This window comes from Rattus rattus, chromosome X (genome assembly GCF_011064425.1).
Source record: "Rattus rattus isolate New Zealand chromosome X, Rrattus_CSIRO_v1, whole genome shotgun sequence".
NCBI lineage: Eukaryota > Metazoa > Chordata > Mammalia > Rodentia > Muridae > Rattus > Rattus rattus.
In genome coordinates, this window is record NC_046172.1 from 48930522 (window position 1) to 48937367 (window position 6846).

Consider the following 6846-nt stretch of genomic DNA (forward strand, 5'->3'; position numbering starts at 1 on the left):
AGTTTATGCCTGCAGCAGGAGCTAACCCTTTGACACAGCTCTCTGTACCCAGATACCATGTGGAGAAAGCCAGTCTCTATGAGTGCTGAGACACAGGCTTAGAAGAGAGTCAAGCCACAGTCATAGACAACAAGACAAGCTAACAATAGAGATAAGCAGATGGGGGGAGACAAGTGCAGGAAAATAGGCAACAAAAATGGAAGCTACTAAGTATCATCAGAGCACAGTTCTCTGACCAAAACAAATGCTGGATATCCCAATACACCAGAAAAGCAAGATTTGGATTTAAAATCACATCTCATGATGAAGAGCAAGGACTTTAAGAATGACATAAATAACTCCCTTAAATAAATATAAGACAACACAGGTAAAGAAGTAGAAATCCTTAAAGGGGAAACACAAATATCACTTAAAGAAGTAGAGGGAAGTACAAACAAACCGGTGAAGAAATTGAACAAAACCATTTAGAATCTAAAATTGGAAATAGAGACAATAAAGAAATCACAAAGGGAGACACCCCTTGATATAGAAAACCTGGGAAATAGAATCACCGACAGAATACAAGAGATAGAAGAGAGAATCTCAGGTGCAGAAGATACCATAGAAAACATTGACACAACAATTAACGAAAATGTAAAATTCAAAAAGCTCCTAATCTGAAATATCCAGGACATCCAGGACAACAGGAGAAGATCAAACATAAGGATAAAAGGTGTAGAAGAGAGTAAAGATTCACCATTTAAAGGGCCAGTAATTATCTCCAATAAAATTATAGAAGAAAACTTCACTATTCTAAAGAAAGAAATGCCCAAAAACATAAAAGAAGCCTACAGAACTCCAAATAGATTGGACCAGAAAATAAATTTCTCCAGTCACATGATAGTCAAAACATCAAATGAACAAAATAAAGAAAGTAAATTAAAAGCACATATTGTACCTCACACAATAATAGTTAGATACCTAAACACCTCACTCATAGCAATGGACAGATCATGGCAACAGAAACTAAACAGAGACACAAAGAAACTAACAGAAGTTAGGCACCAAATGGATTTAACAGATATCCATAGAATGTTTCACCATAAAACAAAAGAATATACCTTCTTCTCAGCACCTCATGGAACCTTCTCTAAAATTGACCATATAATCGGTCACAAAACAGGCCTCAATAGATAGAAGAATATTGAAATAATCCCATGGATCCTAACAGATCTGTTGTGGTTTGCCCTGTAGTTATCTGTATTTTGATGCTTATTCCACTGCCCCAAGGACAGCTGCCTAGTCATGCACTCAGGGCTCAGGTGACTTCACCAGAACCTTCTCTCCATTGAATTTGTAAAATACAGATGAGGGACAGGTATAGGATAGAAGGAGACCTGTCATTGGAGGAGAAGGAAGGTTGGACAGGAGAGAAGTTTGAAGGAAGAGGAAGACACAGGGAGAGAAAGGAGAGGAGACAGGAGGGAGAGGGCAAGAAGCCATGGTAGGTGACATTAAGACTCTGCTCTGTGTATTTACAGGTTGTTATTAATGTTCTTAAAGGATGGATGGTACTGGGCTCTGTATGTTTAGCTGGGCAATTATATCTTGTCAATTGGGTCAAAGATTATTGTGTTTTGTGTTCTTTAATATGACGGTTTGAGTTGTAGGAAAGTGTGCAGTGGCTGGAGACACTGGGCCGCTGCCACGGAGCTGGGATGTGTTTCTACCAAAATATCTAGCAGATATCTTGGGGAACTGCGGTGTGACCAGTATGAATAAAAGATAATACTATTTTTTATATTTTACAACAACACAGATCACCAAAAAAAATGACTAGACTTCAATAACAAAGAAGAGGTAAAGCCCACATTCATATGAAAGCTGAACAACACTGTATTCAAAGATAACTTGGTCTAGGAAAAAATAAAGAAGAAATTAAAGACTAGAATTTAATGAAAATGAATGTACAGCATACTCATAATTATGGGACACTATGAAAGCAGTGCTCAGAGAAAAACGCATAGTTCTGAATGCCTCCAAAATGTAACTGGAGAGAGCATACACTAGCAGTTTGACAGCACACCCAAATCCTCTAGAAAAAAATGAAACAAATATACCCTAATGAATTAGAGACAGGAAACAATCAAATTCATGGTAGAAATCAATGTAGTGGAAAGAAAAAAGAACTATACAAAGAATCAACAAAAGCACGAACTGGTTCATTGAGAAAATTAACAAAATACATAAGCAGAGAGCATAAAGAGAATAACCAAATCAACAAAATCTGAAATGAGAAGGGAAACATAACAACAGAATATGAAGAAATTTTAAAAATATCATCAGATCCTATTTAAAAATCCTATACTCAACAAAAGTGGAGAATCTGGAGGAAAGTAACAAATTTCTAGACAGATACTAGGTATAAAAGTTAAATGAGGATTAGAAAAACCATCTAAACAGTTCCATAACTACTAAAGAAATAAAAACACTTAACATTTCTTAAAAGTCTTCCAATGCCCCCCCCCAGCCAAAAAAAAGCCCAAGACCAGATAGGTTTAGTGCAGAATTCTATCAAACATTCCTAGAACACCTAATAATAAAACTTTCCAAACTTTTCAAAAAATAGAAACAGAAAGAACACTACCCTTTTCCTTCTATGAAGGCACAATTACACTTACACCTAAACCACACACACAAAGACCCAGCAAAGAAAGAGAAATTTAGACCAACTTCCCTATGAAAAGGGACAGAAAATTACTCAATAAATTCTCAAAAAAAAACACAGTACATCAAGATCATCTAGCTCTCATGATCAAGTAGAAAGCTTCAGCTCCAGGGATGCAGGGGCACGTACAATACATTAATGCAATCCACACTATAAACTGTATAAACAAACTCTAAGGAAGAAAAAAAAACACATGATCATCTCATTGGATGATGAGAAAACATTTGACAAAATTCAACACATCTTCATGGTAAAAGTCTTTGAAAGATCAAGAATACTAGTTCTTTAGCTAAGCATAGTAAAACGATTATAAAGCAAACCAGTAGCCAATATCAAACTAAACGGAGAGAAACTTGAAGCAATCCCACTAAAATCAGAGACTAGACAAGGCTGCCCACTCTCTCCCTACTTATTCAATATAGTTCTTGAAGTTCTAGCCAGAGCAATCAGACAACAAAAGGAGATCAAGGGGATACAAATTGGAAGGGAAGTAATCAAAAGATCACTATTTGCAGAAGTATACTTAAGTGACCCCAAAAGTTCCACCAGCGAACTACTTAAACTGATAAACAACTTCAGTAAACTGTCATGGTATAAAATTAACTCAAACAAATCAATAGCCTTCCTCTACTTAAAAGATAAACAGTCTGAGAAAGAAATTATGGAAATAACACCATGCACAATAGTCCCAAGTAATATAATAAGTAATATGCCTTGGTATGACTCTAACCAAGCAAGTGAAAGATACGTATGACAAGATATTCAAGTCTCTGAGGAAAGAAAATAAAGAAGATCTCAGAATATGGAAAGATCTGCCAAGCTCCTGTATTGACAGGATAAATAATCATATTAATGGCCATTTTGCCAAAAGCAATCTACAGATTCAATGCAATCTGCATCAAAATTCCAACTCCATTCATTGAGTTAGAAAGAGCAATTTTCAAATTCATTTAGAATAATAAAAAACTGAGGATAGCAAAAAAGTATCCTCAACAATAAAAGAAATTCTGGGATAATCACCATCCTTGACCTCAAGCCATATTACAGAAAAATAGTGATAAAATCTGTATGTTATTGGTACAGAGACAGGCAGGTAGATCAATAGAAGAGAACTGAAGACCCAGAAATGAAAGCACACACCTATCTTCACTTGATCTTTGACAAAGGAGCTAAAACCTTACAGTGGAACAAAGATAGCATTTAAAAAAATAATGATGCTGGTTCTACTTGTAGTCAACCTGTAGAAGAATGCAAATTGATCCATTCTTATCACCCTGTAGAAAGCTTAAGTCCAAGTGGATCAAGGACCTCCACATAAAACAAGATACACTCAATGTAATAGAAGTATTACATTTGATCCTTGAACACATGAGCCCTGGGGAAATTTTCCTGAACAAGACACCAATGACTTATATTCTAAGATAAGATTCGACAAATGGGACCTCCTAAAATTCCAAAGCTTCTATAAGACAAAGGACACTGTCATTAAAAAAAATGGCAACCAACAGGTTGGAAAATATCATTACCAATCATACATCTGATAAATGTATTAATATCGAATATATGAAAAGAACTCAAGAAGTTAGACTCCAGAGAATCAAATAATCCTATTAAAGAATGCAGTGCAGAGCTGAAAATAGAATTCCCAGCTGAGGAATATTGAATAGTTGAGAAGTGTCTTAAGAAATGTTTAACATCCTTAGTCATCAGGGAAATGCAAACCAAAACAACCCAGAGATTCTACTGCACAACATTCAGAATTGCTAAGATAAATAACTCAGTTGACAACAGATGCTGGCAAGAATGTGGAGAAAGAGGATTTGTTGGTGGGTTCGCAAACTGGTACAACCATTCTGGAAATCAGTCTGGCAGTTCAAAATTGGACATATTATTACTTGAGAAGCCAGCTATACCACTCCTGTGCATATCCTCACAAGATGCAACAACATATAACAAAGAAACATACTCTACTATGTTTGTAGCAGCCTTATCTATAATAGCCAGAATATGGAAAGCACCCAGATCTCCTTCAATTAATAAATTGATAACAGCAATCTACACAATGGACTACTACTCAGCTATTAAAAACAATAAATACATGAAATTCTTTGCCAAATGGATTGAACTAGAAAATGTCATTCTGAGTAAAGTAACACAGTCACAAAAAAGAACAATAACATACACACATGCATACACACACACACACACACACACACACACATGTTATGCACTCACTCATAAGTGAAACTAGCCGAAAGCTCAGATTACCTATGAGAAAATCCACAGACCACATGTAGCTCAAGAAAAAGCATGACCAAAATGTGGATGCTTCAGTCCTTTTTAGAAGAGGGAACAAAAATATTCATAAGATGAGTTATGGAGCAAAGTTTGGAGCAGCTACTGAGGGAACGGCCATTCAAAGCATACCCCACCTCAGGATCCAGCTCAAACACATACAGTCACCAATCGTAGAAAATATCGCTAATGCCAAGAAGTACATGCTGAAAAGAGCTTGATATAGCTGACCCCTGAGAAGCTCTGCCAGACGGTGACAAATACAGAGTCAAATGCTTGCAGTCAACCATTGAACTGAGAATGGGGTCCCCAACGGAGGAGTTAGAGAAAGGATTGGAGGAGCTGAAGATGTTTGCAACCCCATAAGAACAACAATATCACACACCCTGAGCTACCAGGGACTGAACCACCATTCAAAGTGTACACATGGATAGATCCATGACTCCAGCTGCATGTGTAGCTGAGGATTGCCTGCACCAATGGGAGAATTCTTTGGTACTGCCAAGGCTGGATCCCCATTGTAGTGGAAAGTCAAGGTGGGTTGGCAGTAAGTGGTGACTGGATGGGTAGGGAAACATTCTCATAGAAAAGTGGGGAGAAGGATGAAATAGGTGGTTTATGGACAAGAAACTAGGAAAGGGGATAACATTTTAAATATAAATAAAAAATGTCAATTAAATAGTTTTAGGAGAACAAGGCAATATTGTTACCCACATGTATATATATTTTATTGCTAAAATGCTGAATTTGTGTGATTCAAAATTTTTATCACTTGAATTAAATTTTTTTCTAAGAGCATAAAATGTGACTATTTTGTACTTGGATAAATATGATACATTTTTATATGTCTTCTCCATATAACTTTGTTTCATTAATTTTGCAGAGGTGAATTGTGTTGGGTTGTTTTCATGTATCACATTAGAATTTTAACAGTAGAAATTTACACTATCTGACTCACCATCTAAAGTCGTCATGCATGTAATGCAACCATTCTTTGATTGTCAGTTTTGATGATTTTATGTTAATAACAAGTAGGATTGGGAAATCCATGATTCTCTACTGATGTTTGGGGTATTTTCTGTTTGTATTGACGGCAAGCATTAATTTTTCCTGATAGCAGCTCTATAGGTACTCTCAATACTTTCACAACTCATCATTTTGTTGTTGTTTCAAGATTTTTGATAATGGCTATTCCAGGAAGTGTGAGATAATACCATATTTTCATTTTGATTTTTAATTTTCTGAGAACAGATATTGGACAGCTTATTATAAACCTGCTTGGCATTTCTATTTCTTCCTTAATTTGATTATGTTTTGTCATATGCCTCTGCATTAATAACCCCACATATTTTTACAGTGAGTTATAGAAATCCTATGATTGTATTGCGGTCACTCACAATTCATAATGCTCTGTAACTGTTTTCTCTTGCTCAGCAAGTTTTGTCCTTTATTTTTTGTTTTATACAGTATTTCTTTCACTCTGCAGAAACACCTTTGTTCTATACAGTGTAGTTTCCTTGCTGTTCATTTTTTCATCTTTTGATAGCCAAGGGATTATACTCAAGATCAACAAAAATGAGATTTTATCTAATAGCCTTTCTATGTTCTAAAATTAGCAATTGATATTTTCAGTTGATTTTTAGCTTATTTTAAATTTTCAGATATGGTTCACTTGTCATTACTGTACATGTGAGAATCCAGTTATCCTTACGGTACATGAAAGAAACCATTCATTTTCCTTTGTTCACACATCAATCTTTTTTTTTTCTGGCAGTCTCCTAAGTATTGCAGAGGTAGTATGTTCTACATGTTGCTCTGACTCATCATTCCAGGAGCTCATGGAC